Raw genomic sequence first — 15088 nt, 5'->3', positions numbered from 1 at the left:
TGCTGTTTCTGTCCAAACGACCCCCACCTCACCGGAGAACAGCAACCAACGACCTGCTCCTTCACCACCCATCTTCTTTGACTCCCTCCCGACCACCACAACAAAAAGAAGAAACTCCTCTGTTTACCTAGCAGATCTCAGCCATGAAACTAGCCATTTGAGGTTTCGTCCGTCGCTCCGATTTGGTTCGTGGTTGTTGCTCGATGTTTATGGCTGCCCTTAGTCGAGTGGAAGAGATGAGCTTTGTATCCGTCGATTTGGCTGTCAACTTTGTTTTGGGGTTGTAATCATAGATTTATTTTGAAATAAAGATCAGAGGTTTCTCCGGTATGAGGTTTGCTCTCCCTTTCATTTACTGTTATTTCTGCCCATTTCTCTCGTCTAAATAATTTAGATTTGGTGAATAATTTATGTTTTTAATCCTATGCATGATAGTCTAAATATTCAATTTATTTGGATGAAATACTTGGTGCTTTGAGCAGTTATTGCTATTTGTCAATTTTCGGACTCTAACGGAATATAGTACTACTGTTTTGCTTTTACGTGCTTTTGGGTTACACGTTTCTGATCCAAAGTTTAATTTTTGTTTTTTTATGTTTGGTGGTCTATTTTGTAAAATGCCTAGATTTCTCTAATCGTGATTTGACGAATGAACTAAATTGCATTAGTAGTGTTTCTACTTGCCTAGCTTTTACACTATACAATTTGGTGTCTCTGATCGCAAAGATCTAGCTTTTGTTTCTTTAATACGAGGCTAGGCGCGTTCTTTAACTTGATTTTCTTTTGAGTACTAAAACCCGGGGGTACATTTCATGTGGTCCGGTTCTAATTTCCAACAAGGTTAAATAGAACGTGTCGTAAACCATGAGTGCATTTTATGTGGCGTGGCTTGCGATATGTTTTAAATAACCTTGAATTAACTTTTTAAATAAATAAAAGCGATTTTAAAGTTAAAATGCACATAGGTTTAAAAGTATTTTAAAATCAAATAAAAAGGCCAATAATAACAGTTGAACGATCGTGCTAAAACCACGGAACCTGGGAATGCCTAACACCTTCTCCCGGGTTAACAAAATTCCTTACCCGGATTTCTGTGTCCGCAGACTGTAAAACAGAGTCAATCTTTTCTCGACTCGGGATTTAAACCGGTGACTTGGGACACCGCAAATTATCCCAAGTGGCGACTCTGAATTTTTAATAAAATGATCCCGTTTCGATTGTCACTTTAAGTTGGAAAAAACTCCTTTATATACCACTTTACGGGGGTGTAGGAAAAAGGAGGTGTGACAATTAATACATCGCATTTGCGACCAAGGTAGCCCGGGCCATAGTTCGCATTTGCGACACATTGTTCGCATTTGTGAGCTCGCAATGCGAGCTTGCATTCGCAATTGCAAAGCCTACAGGCCTGCAACACACCATCAATTTCCTAAGTTCAAATTTCACTCTGTGGCATATCCAAAACTCACCCGAGCCCTCGGAGCTCCAAACCAAACATGCACACTAACCTAAAAACATCATACGGACTTGATCGTGCAATCAAATCATCCAAATAACATCAACAACTATGAATTTAGCATCAAAATCAAAGAAAATCTCAAGAACTTTCAAAGTTTCAAATTTTACAACTAAGGTTTCGAATCACGTCATATGACCTTCGTTTCTTACCAAATTTTACAGGCTCAATTTAAATCACATATAAGACTTGTACTGGGCTCCGGAACCAAAATACGGGTCCGGTACCATCAAATTCCAAACACATTTCATTTCCAAAAACTCATATATATTCTAGAAAATAATTTTCTTTAAAAATTCATTTCTCGGGCTTGGGACCTCGGAATTCGATTCCGGGCATACGCCCAAGTCCCATATTTTCCTACAGACCCTCCGGGACCGTCAAATCACGGGTTCAGGTCCGTTTACCTAAAATGTCGACCGAAGTCAACTTAAATTCATTTTAGAAGCAAAATTCACCACTTTTCACATAATAGCTTTCCGGATACATGCTCGAACTGCGCACGCAAATCGAGGTGAGATAAAAAAGGAGGTTTTAAGGCCTCGGAACATAGAGTTTAATTCTAAAACATTCTCCACCTATAAAATATCCCTTCTTCCTCGAACGGACATAAGAAGGAAGTACCTGAGTCGAGGAAAAGATGGGGATAATGGCTCCGCATATCGGACTCGGACTCCTAGGTCGATGCCTCAACAGGCTGACCTCACCACTTAACACGAACAGAAGGGAAACTCTTCGATCTCAACTAACGAACATGCCGGTCTAGAATAACTACTGTCTCCTCCTCATAGGACAAGTCCTTGTCCAACTGGACAGTACTGAAATCTAACACGTGGTATGGATCGCCGTGATAATTCCGAAGCATGGACACATGAAACACTGGATGCACGACTGATAAGCGCGACGACAACGCAAGTCTGTAAGCCACATCTCCCACTCGATCAAGAATCTCAAACGTGCCAATGAACCTAGGGATAAGCTTGCCCTTCTTTCCAAATCTCATTACGCCCTTCATAGGCGACACCCGAAGCAACACTCGCTCGCCGACCATGAATTCCACATCTCGAACCTTACGGTCGGCATAACTCTTTTGCCTGGACTGAGCTGTACGAAGCCTATCCTGAATCATCCTGACCTTATCCAAGGCATCCTGTACTAGATCTGTACCCAACAACCGAGCCTCTCCTGGCTCAAACCATCCAACCGGTGACCGACATCGCGTACCATATAAAACCTCATAAGGAGCCATCTGGATACTCGACTGGTAGTTGTTGTTATAGGCAAACTCCGCTAAAGGCAAGAGCTGATCCCAGGAGCCTCCAAAGTCAATGACACAAGCTCGAAACATATCCTCCAAAATCTGAATAGTACACTCGGACTACCCGTCCATCTAAGGATGAAATGTTATGCTCAACTCAACCCGTGTGACCAACTCCCGCTGAACCGCTCTCCAAAAATATGAAGTAAACTGCGTACCTCGGTCCAAAATGATAGACACGGGCACACCGTGAAGACGAACAATCCCCCGGATATAGATCTCAGCTAACCTCTCGGAAGAATAAGAGACTGCCACAAGAATGAAATGTGCTAACTTGGTCAGCCTATCAACCATAACCCACATTGCATCGAACTTCCTCTAAGTACGTAGGAGTCTAACAACGAAGTCCATAGTGATACGCTCCCACTTCCACTCAGGAATCTCAATCTTCTGGAACAAACCACTAGGTCTCTGATGCTCGTACTTTACCTGCTGACAATTTAAACACCGAGCCATATATGCAACAATATCCTTCTTTATCCTCCTCCACCAATAATGTTGCCGCAAATCCTGATACATCTTAGCGGCGCCCGGATGAATAGAGTACCGGGAACTATGGGCCTTCTCTAAAATCAACTCTTGGATATCATCCACATTTGGCACACAAACTCGACCCTACAGCCTCAAAAACCCATCATCTCCTAAAGTAACCTACTTGGCACCACTGTGCTGTACCGTGTCTCTAAGGATACACAACTGAAGATCATCATATTGCTGATCTTGGATACGCTCCAATAAAGAAGAACGAGCAACTATGCAAGCTAATACATGGCTTGGCTCAGAAACATCTAACCTCACGAACTGATTGGCTAAATCCTGAACAACCAAAGCAAGCGGTCTCTCACCGACTGGAATATACGCAAGACTGCCCATACTGGCTGACTTCCTACTTATCATAGTCTTTCAATAGCTCCAACCACCTTCTCTGCCTCAAATTTAGCACCTTCTGCTTGAACAAATACTGTAGACTCTTGTGATCCGTGAACACCTCACATGCCACGCCATATAGATAATGCCTCCAAATCTTCAACGCATGAACAATGGCTGCTAACTCCAAATCATGAACAAGATAGTTCTTCTCATGAATCTTCAACTGACACGAAGCATAAGCAATTACCTTGCCAGCCTGCATCAACACCGCACCAAGTCCAATACGAGATGTGTCACAATAAATTGTATATGGCCATGAACCTGTGGGCAAAACCAACACTGGTGTCGTAGTCAAAGCTGTCTCGAGCTTCTGAAAGCTTGCCTCACACTCGTCCGACCACCTGAACTGGGCACCCTTCTAGGTCAACCTGGTCATCAGGGCCACAATAGATGAAAACCCTTCCACGAACCGACGATAATAGCCTGCCAAACCCAATAAACTCTGAATCTTTGTAGCTGATGCAAGTCTAGGCCAGTTCTTCACTGCCTCTATTTTCTTCGGATCTACCTGAATATCCTCTGCTGATATAACATAACCCAAGAATGTAACAGAACTCAACTAGAACTCACACTTCGAAAACTTAGCATGCAACTGACTATCTCTCAAAGTTTGAAGAACCGCTCTCAGATGCTACTCATGCTCATCCCAGCTGCAGGAATAGATCAAAATATCATCAATGATGACTATCCTGAACGAATCCAAGTAAGGCTTGAACACTCGGTTCATCAAATCCATAAAAGTTGCGGGGGCATTTGTTAGCTCGAATGACATCACCAAGAACTCATAATGCTTGTACCGAGTGTGGAAAGCTATCTTAGGGACATCGGATGCCCTAATTCTCAACTGATGGTAGCCAAATTTCAAGTCAATCTTCAAAAATACCTTGAAACCCTGAAGCTGATCAAACAAATCATCAATCCTCGGCAATGGATACTTATTCCTGATTGTAACCTTGTTCAATTACCGGTAATCTATACACATTCTCATCGATCCGTCCTTCTTCTTAACAAATAACTCCGGCACACCCCAAGGCGAGACACTAGGTCTAATAAAGCCTTTATCGATCAAGTCTTGCAACTGCTCCTTCAATTCTTTCAACTCAGGCGGGGCCATACGATACGACGGAATAGAAATAGGTTGAGTGCCCAGAGCCAAATCAATGCAGAAGTCAATATCCCGGTCGAGTGGCAAGCCCAGCAAGTCTGAAGGAAAAACCTTAGAAAACTCACGAACAACAGGCGCATAATCAATAGAAGGAACCTCGATACTAGAATCACGAACATATGCTAAATAAGCCAAACACCCCTTCTTGACCATACACCGAGCCTTCATATATGAGATAACACTATGGGTAGAATGACCAGGAGTCCCTCTCCACTCTAAACGAGGTAAGCTCGGCAAGGCTAAGGTTACAGTCTTGGCATGACAGTTCAAGATAGCGTGGTACGGTGATAACCAGTCCATCCTCAATATGACATCAAAATCAACCATATCCAAAAGTAACAAATCTACACGAGTGTCAAGACCCCCGATCACAACTATACATGAACAATGGACATGATCTACCACAATAGAATCACCCACCGGTGTAGACACATATACAGGAGCACTCAAAGAATCACTAGGCATGATCAGATACGGTGCAAAATAAGATGACACATAGGAGTACGTAGATCCTGGATCAAATAGAACTGAAGCATCTATACTACAAACCAGAACAGTACCTGCGATAACTATATCGGAAGCCTCAGCCTCAAGCCTGGCTGGAAGAGCAAAACATCGGCGCTAGGCCCCACCACTCTGAACTACATCTCTAGGACGACCTGCTACAGGCTGGCCTCCACCTCTAGCGGTCTGACCTCCACCTCTAATACCTCTACCTCCACCTCTAGCTGGCTGAGCGGGTTGTGGAATACTCGGTGCCTGAACCATGGCACGTGAACCTTAATGCTGAGAGCTGCTCGATGGTCGAGGGAAAAATCTAGCAATATACCCCATACCACCACAAGTATAACAAGCCTTCGGCTGTTGAGACTGCTGACCCTAACGACTTGAATGATCACCCCAAAAACTCTGGAGCAGCGGTGCACTGATAGGAGCTGGTAGTGCACTATAGGACTGTTGAATAGAATATTGCATATGAGAACCACAACCACTTGAAGCACCGTGAGAAACCTAAAGTTCTGACTGAAAATGCCTAAGAGGATGGCCTCTGCCATACGATTCCCTGCCTCCAGATGAGGCACCACTGAATCTGCCTGAATGTCGAGGACTCTTGTCAGACCCCTGACCACCCCTTTGTGATAGAACCATCTCAACTCTCCTGACCACATTGGCCGCATCCTGGAAGGAAATCTCGCTCCCCATCTCCTTAGCCATCTGAAGTCAAATAGGCTGAATGAGTCCCTCAATGAACCTCCCCTCTCTCTCTCTCTCTCAGTGGGAAGTACAAGAAGAGCATGACAGGCCAAATTAATAAACTTGGTCTCATACTGAGTAACAGTCATAGAACCCTGCTGGAGACGCTCAAACTGCCTCTGATAGATCTCTCTTTGAGTGACAGGAAGAAACTTCTCCAGAAATAGCTAAGAAAACTTATCCTAAGTCAAAGCTGGCGACCCAACTGGTCTAGCCAAACAATAATCTCTCCACCAAGTCTTGGCGGATCCAGACAAGCGAAAAGTAGCAAAGTCGACCCCATTGGTCTCCACTATACCCATGTTCCTGAGAACCTCATGACAATTGTCTAAATAATCCTAGGGATCCTCAGATGATGCACCGCTGAAAGTGGTAGTGAAGAGCTTGGTGAACCTTTCCAATCTCCATAAGGCATCAACAACCATAACTGCTCCTTTAACAATTAATAACCAACATTAGATAAACAATAAAATTTAATAAGTGGAAAACTGAAATGTAATATTTTAATAAAGATGACAATACCAATCCATACATAAACTACCCAGAACTGGTGTCACAGTTCCACATATTGTCTAAGAATACTATAAATAAAGGTCCGAAAGATTTATTACAACACTGTCTCTAAAATATGTAAAAGAAATAGAATAAAAGGATAGGAGGAGACGTCAAGGCCTGCGAGCGCTTGCAAGACTACCTCGGATCTCCGAATGGGCTGAAGGCAGCAACCCAAAGCTACGATCTGTATGCTCCAGTACCGGGATCTACACACAGTGCAGAGTGTAGTATTAGAACAACTAACCCCATGTACTAGTAAGTCCCTAGCCTAACCTCGGCAAAGTAGTGACGAGGCTAGGACCAGACTACCAAATAAACCTGTGTAGTTAAATCATATACAACGGAAAATAAAAGCAAAACTTTACAATTAAAGATAGGAAGGGGAGATCATGCTGCGGGGGACAACAAATAGCAATAGAAACCAACAATTAAATTTAAAGAACACTGTAACACAATTGTCAATAAGAATCAGGAAAATCAAAGACAAGTGCACGGCATCACCCTTTATGTTTTTACTCTCGTCCTCACCATAAATCAATATAAATGGCACGACATCGCCCTTCGTTTAACACTCTTCCTCACCTAAACAACAATCACAAAGCAATAACGGCAAGGAAATCAACAAATTTACAATAAAATCATGGCAAGGGAACAATAGTGCAACAATCATATCCCGGCAAGGGAAACAATATCAAAACAACAACATCCTGGCAAGGGAGACAATACCATAATCCTCTTTTCTTTTTCACATTTACTTCTCAACCCTATTCGCAATTGGAGCTAATGCTCTATAAGGTTCAATTACCAATTATACTTCCTCATATCATTTTACAACTTGAGCCAATGCTCTTCAATGTTAAAATACCAATATTACTTCCACAAGCCTTGCTCAACAATAGAAATCATCACATAAGACATGAACAATACAAACGGAGTCACATTAATCATAGTATAAGACTCACGGGCATGCTTGACACCAATGTATAGATACTCGTCACCATGCCTATACGTCGTACTCAACAATTAACACATAGCAAATGGGACATAACTCATAATCCCTCAAGCTAAGGTTAGACCAAACACTTACCTCGATGCCACAAACATAATTCAAGCCTCAACTACCGCTTTACCTCTTGATTCCACCACCAATTCGCTCGTATCTAGCCACAAGTTACTTAACTATATCAATAAATGTTAAATGAATCAATTCCAATGCATGAAAATGGGTTTTCTAAAGTTTTTAAGTCAAAAATTAACCCTGGCCCACATGGTCAAAACCCAAGGTTCGAACCAAAACCCGATTACCCATTCACCCACGAACCCAAATATATAATTTTTTTAAAATTGGACACTAAATCGAGGTCCAAATCCCCAAAATTCGAAAAACCTAAGTTCTACCCAAAACACCCAATTTTCCCCACGAAAACCCTTGATTTTGAGTTGAAATCATGTGGAAAGATGTTAAAAATTGAATAAAACAAGTTAGAAATGACTTACAATCGATTTGGAGAAGAACTTTTCTTTGGAAAATCGCCCAAGAGAGTTTATGTTTTGAAAGAGTTTGAAAAATAAAAGATTTTTGGCTAGGTTATGAATTTGCGGGTCGCAGATGTCGCAATTATGACTAGGGTTTGCAATTGCGAACCCTTAAGAAGCCTGCTTTCCTCGCATTTGCGAACAGGGGTTTGCAGAACCCTGAGGATTCCTGTTCTCTTCGCATTTGTGATGCTGCTGTTGCATTTGCAATATCGCATTTGCAATAAATACATCGCATTTGCGACCAAGCCAGCCCAGGCCATAGTTCGCATTTGCGACACATTGTTCGCATTTGCGAAGCCTGCAGGCCTGCAACACACCAGCAATTTCCTAAGTCCAAATTTTACTCCGTGGTCTATCCAAAACTCACCCGAGCACTCGGGGCTCCAAACCAAACATGCACACTAACCTAAAAATATCATACGGACTTGCTCGTGCAATCAAATCATCCGAATAACATCAACAACTATGAATTTAGCATCAAAATCAAAGAAAATCTCAAGAACTTTCAAAGTTTCAAATTTTACAACTAAGGTTCTGAATCATGTCATATAACCTCCATTTCTTACCAAATTTTACAGGCTCAACTTAAATCACATATAAGACATATACCGGGCTTCGAAACCAAAATACGGGCCCGATACCATCAAATTCAAACGTATTTCATTTTCAAAAACTCATATATATTCCAAAAAATATTAAAAATTCATTTCGCGGGCTTAGGACCTCGGAATTCAATTCCGGACATACGCCCAAATCCCATATTTTTCTACGGACCCTCCGAGACCGTCAAATCATGGGTCCGGGCCCGTTTACCCAAAATGTTGACCAAAGTCAACTTAATTTCATTTTAGAAGCAAAATTCACCACTTTTCACAGATTTTCACATAATGGCTTTCCGAATACATGCCCGGACTGCGCATGTAAATCAAGGTGAGACAAAAAGGGAGGTTTTAATGCTTCGGAACACAAAATTTAGTTCTAAAACAAATGATGACCTTTTGGGTCATCATAATGACTAGCCCTGTATGATGTATTACGACTTATGTAAATTGTCGATTTTAGTTTTTAGGATAATCGGAATAGATTTGGTAGAACAATTCTCAGTTTGAAACTTTAAATTTGAAAGGTTTAACCAAGTTTTGACTTCTTAGTATTCGATCTCGAATTTAGATTTTTATGATTTGGTTAGCTTTGTCAGGTGATTTTGGACTTAGGAGTGCATCCGAAATGGAATTTGGAGATCTAAGATTTAGGCTTGAATTTGTGAAATTGGAATTTGGCATTTTCCAATCGGTAGTGGAATTTTTGATATCGGGGTTGGAATGGAATTCCGGAAGTTGGAGTAGGTTCATAATGCCATTGTGACGTGTTTGCAAAATTTCAGGTCATTCGGACGAGGTTTGATGAACCTTTTGATCGAATTCGAAATTCAGAATTTTTGGAATCCTTTAGACTTAAATCCGCGGGTGATTTGATGTTTTGATTTTATTTTGAGTGTTCCGAAGGTTGAAACAAGTTTGAATAATGTTATGGGATATGTTGACATATTTGGTTGAGGTCCCGAGGGCCTTGGTTTAGTTTTGGGTGGTTAACGGATCAATTATTGGTTTTGAAAGTTGGCAGAATTTGCTGGTGTTTTTGTTGCAGAAAACCCTTCTTCACGTTCGTGATAGTCCCTCATGTTTGCGAAAGGTTGTTGAGTGAGGCTGCAGGTTTATTCTTCGCGTTCACGATGAAGGTCCTGCGTTCGTGAAGGCTCAGGAGATCAAGCTACGCATTCGTGACCAGGGGATCACGTTCATGTAGGGTCGAGCTATGTGGTCTTCGCGTTCGCGGGTGGGCCCTCGCGTTCGCAAAAAAGAGAATTTTGGTCAAAGAAGCTTTGTGTTTCGCGAACGCAAGGGTACTATTGCGTTCGCGATGGAGAAAAATATTTGGGCAGAATATTAAGTTCTAAATACGAGGGTTTTGGTCCATAATTTTAAAATTTCATTAGAGAGCTCGGGAGAAGGCGATTTTGGAGGGGATTTTTAGAGGATTGATTAGGATACGTGTTCTTCACTTAATTTTGGTTAAAGTCCATGATTGTATCTTGATTTTTATCATATAAATTGGAAATTTGGGGTGAAAATTGGGGAAAAAGTTGAAGAGAATTGGAGAGATGATTTTGGGGATTTGAATGCGCATTTGATGTCGGATTTTGATGATTTTGTATGTATAGACTCGTGAGAGGATAAAGATTCTATTGATGTGATTTTTATCAGATTCCGAGACGTGGGCCCGGAGGTCGAGTTTAGCCAATTTCGGGATTTTTGATGTAACTTGGTTATTTTCGAGTGGACTTTGTTCTTTTAGCATATTTTGATGGTATGAATATGATTTTGGTTAGATTTGGAGCAATTGGAGGCCGATTCGAGGGGCAAAGGCATCGTGGGCTAGAGTTTGGACCGGATTGAGGTAAGTAATAATTGTAAATACTGTCCTGAGGGTATGAAACCCCGGATTTTACATCATTGTGCTAAATTGAGGGGATGCACACGCTAGATGATGAGCGTGGGGTCGTGCACCATTGGGGATTGTGACTTGGTTCATCCCGTACGACTGTTAAGTCATGTATTTGATTGGAAACTGTTTGATATTATTGTGTTTTAGAAAGTATTGCTATGTTTTGGGCGGAATGCCATATTTGGGCCTCGTGCCAACTGTTTTGGACCCTTATGGGGCTTTTTACTACTATTCCTCACTTTTTTGACTTAATAATTGTACTCAGTCATGCTGTATTTTACTGATTTCATAACTCAGCCTTATTTACTCAATTTTGATACTATAAATGATATTTTGGGCTGAACACCCTGTTTTACTGATAGTCCGAATGGCTTGTGAGGTTGATGACTGAGAGAGGATGAGGACCTGATTGTGAGGTTGATGACTGAGAGAGGCCGGGGGCCTGATTGTGAGGTTGATGACTGAGAGAGGCTGAGGGCATGGTTGTGAGGATTATATATTTATGGATCGGGATGCACGCCGCAGCGATATATGGATCGGACTACATGCCCCAACGATATGTTAGGTCGGGCTGCACACCGCATCGATATAGCGCTTGGGCTGTAGGAGTTCCTCCGGAGTCTGCACACCCCCAATGAGCGCGCAATCGATTTTATATATGGATCGAGCTGCATGCCGAAGCGATATATGGATCGGGCTGCACGCCGTAGTGGTTATGATGTGGTACCTATTGAGCGTGAGTGCTGAGCGTGAGCGCTGATTGATGAGAATTGAGTCATGAATGACTGAGAAGCTGCCCGATGGGCTATATATATATACACATATACGAGTGATGCTTTGCTTAAGGGGATTGTTTATGAAATTACTATTTTTTACTCCTCCTTAAAGTGAGTTTCTATTGAATATGTTGATTAAATTAATGATTTCACTCATCTTTATACTGAACCTCTATTGAAAATGTTAAATAAATTTTTTAAATAATTTTTATTTAAACCGGAGTTTTTACGAGGTGTTGGAATTTAATCATTGATTTGGCTTTGTTACTTCTACTGAGATTTTTAAGCTATGAGATGTTTATGAATTTCTGTTTGCCCGAGGAACTTTATACGAACTATGTTTTGCTCGAGGGGCCGATTATGATTTTCATCACTTTCACTATAAATTGCATTGAACCTCTACTGAAACTGTTAGAAAGACCTTTTTCATAGGATTTTACTGAAATTGGAGTTTAACGAGATGATTTGAATTGTATCCTATTTTGGAAACATACTATACCCACTGTGATGCTATGACGTTGTTTACGCAATTTCTTACGGCTCAATATTTATTTACTTTTATTACGATGTGATGACCCAACCAGTCGTCTCATGAGTTACAACTCCGTTTTCCCCATTTCTGCTTTTTTATGCTTTATTTATCCGTGTTTTGTGATATCGAGTTGATCGGATCAAATCCAGAAGGAATTTGGTAAGGTTTGAGACACTTAGTCTCTTTTAATGGATCTTAAGTTGGAAAAGTCAACCGGACGTTGCATTATGTGTTAGAGGGCTCAGAAGTGAATTCCTATGGTTCGGTTAGCTTTGGGAGGTGATTTGTGACTTAGGAGTGTGATCGGAATGAGTTTTGGAGGATCGGAGTAGATTTAGGCTTGAATTGGCGAAATTGATATTTTGGCGATTTTCGGCTGGTAGGCGAGATTTTGATATAGGGGTCGGAATGGAATTCTGAGAGTTGCAATAGTTCTACTTAATCAAAATTCCAGGTCATTCAGACATGGTTTGGTTGAGTTTTTGATCAAAAGCGTAATTCAGAAGATTTTAGAAAGTTTGGCTTGAATCCGATGTGTTTTGGGTGATTTGATGTTGTTTGAGGTGTTTTGATGATTGGAACAAGTTTTAATAAGGTTTTAGGATATGTTGGTGCCTTTGATTGAGGTCCCGGGGGCCTCGGGTGAGTTTCGGGTGGTCAATCGGATCATTTTGAAGTTGGAAAAATTGCAGAAGTTGTAGGTTCAGCTGTTGTAGGCTTTTACTCTTCGCGTTCGCGAGTGGACCCTCGCGTTCGCGAAGAGTCAGTGGGGGTCAGTGGAAGTTTAGCCTTCACGTTCGCGAGGGAGGCTCCACATTTGCGAAGGGCTGGAGGCTCGTGCATCGCATTCGCGAGATGTAAGTCGCGTTCGCGTAGGGTCTTTTTGGTCAGCTGGTCTGAGGTCGTTTTTGTACATTGCGAACGCGGAGGTGTATCCGCGATCGCGCAGAGTCAGTGGCTTGGGCATCGCGTTCGCAAGGCTTTTGATGCGTTCGCGTAGAGTAAAATTTGGAAGCTAAGTTTTTGTGCTTCGCGATCGCGAAGGTTCTCCCGCGATCGCGATGAAAGAAATAATGCTTGGGCAGAATGTTTTTAAACTCGTCTTGTCCGCGAGGATTGGGTTTATTTCCTCCATAGTTGGTCATTTTGGGAGATTTTTGAAGGAGATTGAAGAGGGATTCAAGGGGAATCGTTGGGAGGTAAGATTCTCGGACTAAAAACTCGATTATTATGTGAATTCCACCTAGAAAATCATGGAACTTAAGTTAAAAATTGAAGAACTAGGGCTTGGAAATTGGACTTTTGATTGGGGATTTGAAGGACCATTTGGGGTCGGATTTGAGAACTTTTGATATGTATGAACTCGTGGGAAGATAAGGAACCTACTGGTGTAAAAATTTCCAAATTTCGAGATGTGGGCCCGGGGGTCGGGTTTTGGTAATTTCAGGATTTGTGCCATTTATTGATTGTTTTCGCTTGGGCTTCGTTCCCTTAGCATATTTTGACGTCCTCGTTCTGATTTTGGATAGATTCGATGCGTGTAGAGGCCAATTCTAGGGGCAAAGGCGTCGCGAGCTAGAGATTTAGCCGATTCGAGGTGAGTAATGATTGTAAATGATGTTCTGAGGGTTTGAAACCCCGGATTGCAGATCGTAGTGCTATGAGGTGAGACACATGCTTGATGATGAGCGTGGGGTCGTTCACTATTGGGGATTGTGACTTGGTCCGGCCCGATTGATGATTTTACCGCGTATTTGATTGAAAACTATTTGCTATCATTGTTATTTGGGTTGAATGCCGTATTTGGTCCTAGTGCCAACTATTTGAACCCTTCGGGGATTTATATTGATATCTTCCTCACTGTTTTGACTTTATACTTGAACTCAGTCATGTTATTTTCCACTGTTTTACTACTCAACCATGTTTACTTATTTTAATACTTAAATGATATTTTAAACGATGTTTGGGCTGAGAAACACTGTTTTACTATTGCTCGAGGGGCTTGTGATGATTTTTGACTGAGTAAGGCCGATGGCCTATATTGTGAGGAAACACTGATACTGATTGGAGGCCGAGGGCCTGAGATATATACGCCACGAGGTGTCTTGATTGATATGAGGCCAAGGGCCTGAGATATGTATGCCACGAGGTGGCTTGATTGATATGAGGCCGAGGGCCTAGTTTGATACCACGAGATGACTTGTTATTGCACTTGGGCCGTAAGGGGCCCCTCCAGGAGTCTGCATGCCCCCAGTGAGCGCGGGTACCCATTGTGATGTGAGATTGAGCCCCAGGGGCTGGTATTGTTCTGAGATGTTTCCCGAGGGGCAGATTTGCTGATACCGTGCCCGAGGGGCAAACTTCTATTTATTTACTTTACCTTAATTACCCGTCAATTACTTATTTGCTTGTTGAAATAAGTTTTACTTAATTTTTCACTGGTTTACTGCTTTTTAATGATTTTTACTGCTTCATTATAGAATGTCGTGTGCCTTACGTGTTTTCTTACTTTCAATCGTTATTTACATTTGTTATTCACTGAGTTGGAGTACTCACTAAGAGGAGCTGTATAGGGAGTTTGAGTGGTTGCGTTAGGGAGAGATGACTGTGATGCAGTACGAGATGAGGTTCTTCGAGTTAGCTCGTCATGCTATTTGGATGGTTTCGACAGATAGAGAGAGGATTAGGAGGTTTGTTGATGGCCTCACTTATCAACTTCGTATTCTCAAGACCAGGGAAAGGATGATGGGTGCTACTTTCGAGGAGGTTGTGGATATCACTCGTGAGATTGAGTTTATTCGTCGCCAGGAGCGAGAGGAGAGGGAGGCCAAGAGGCCTCGACGATCTGGTAGTTACAGTGGTGCTCCTTCGAAGGGTCAGTTTTAGCATGGTAGAGGACATCCATTCAGGCACGCTCAGCCAGCTCGCCTAGGTTATCGTGGGGCATTATCGGGTCATAGTTCTCACAGTCCTCATCAGGGCCAGTCATCACTTAGTG

This window comes from Nicotiana tabacum, chromosome 20 (assembly GCF_000715075.1).
Source record: "Nicotiana tabacum cultivar K326 chromosome 20, ASM71507v2, whole genome shotgun sequence".
Taxonomy (NCBI): Eukaryota; Viridiplantae; Streptophyta; class Magnoliopsida; order Solanales; family Solanaceae; genus Nicotiana; species Nicotiana tabacum.
Note: the sequence above shows the minus strand (reverse complement) of the source record.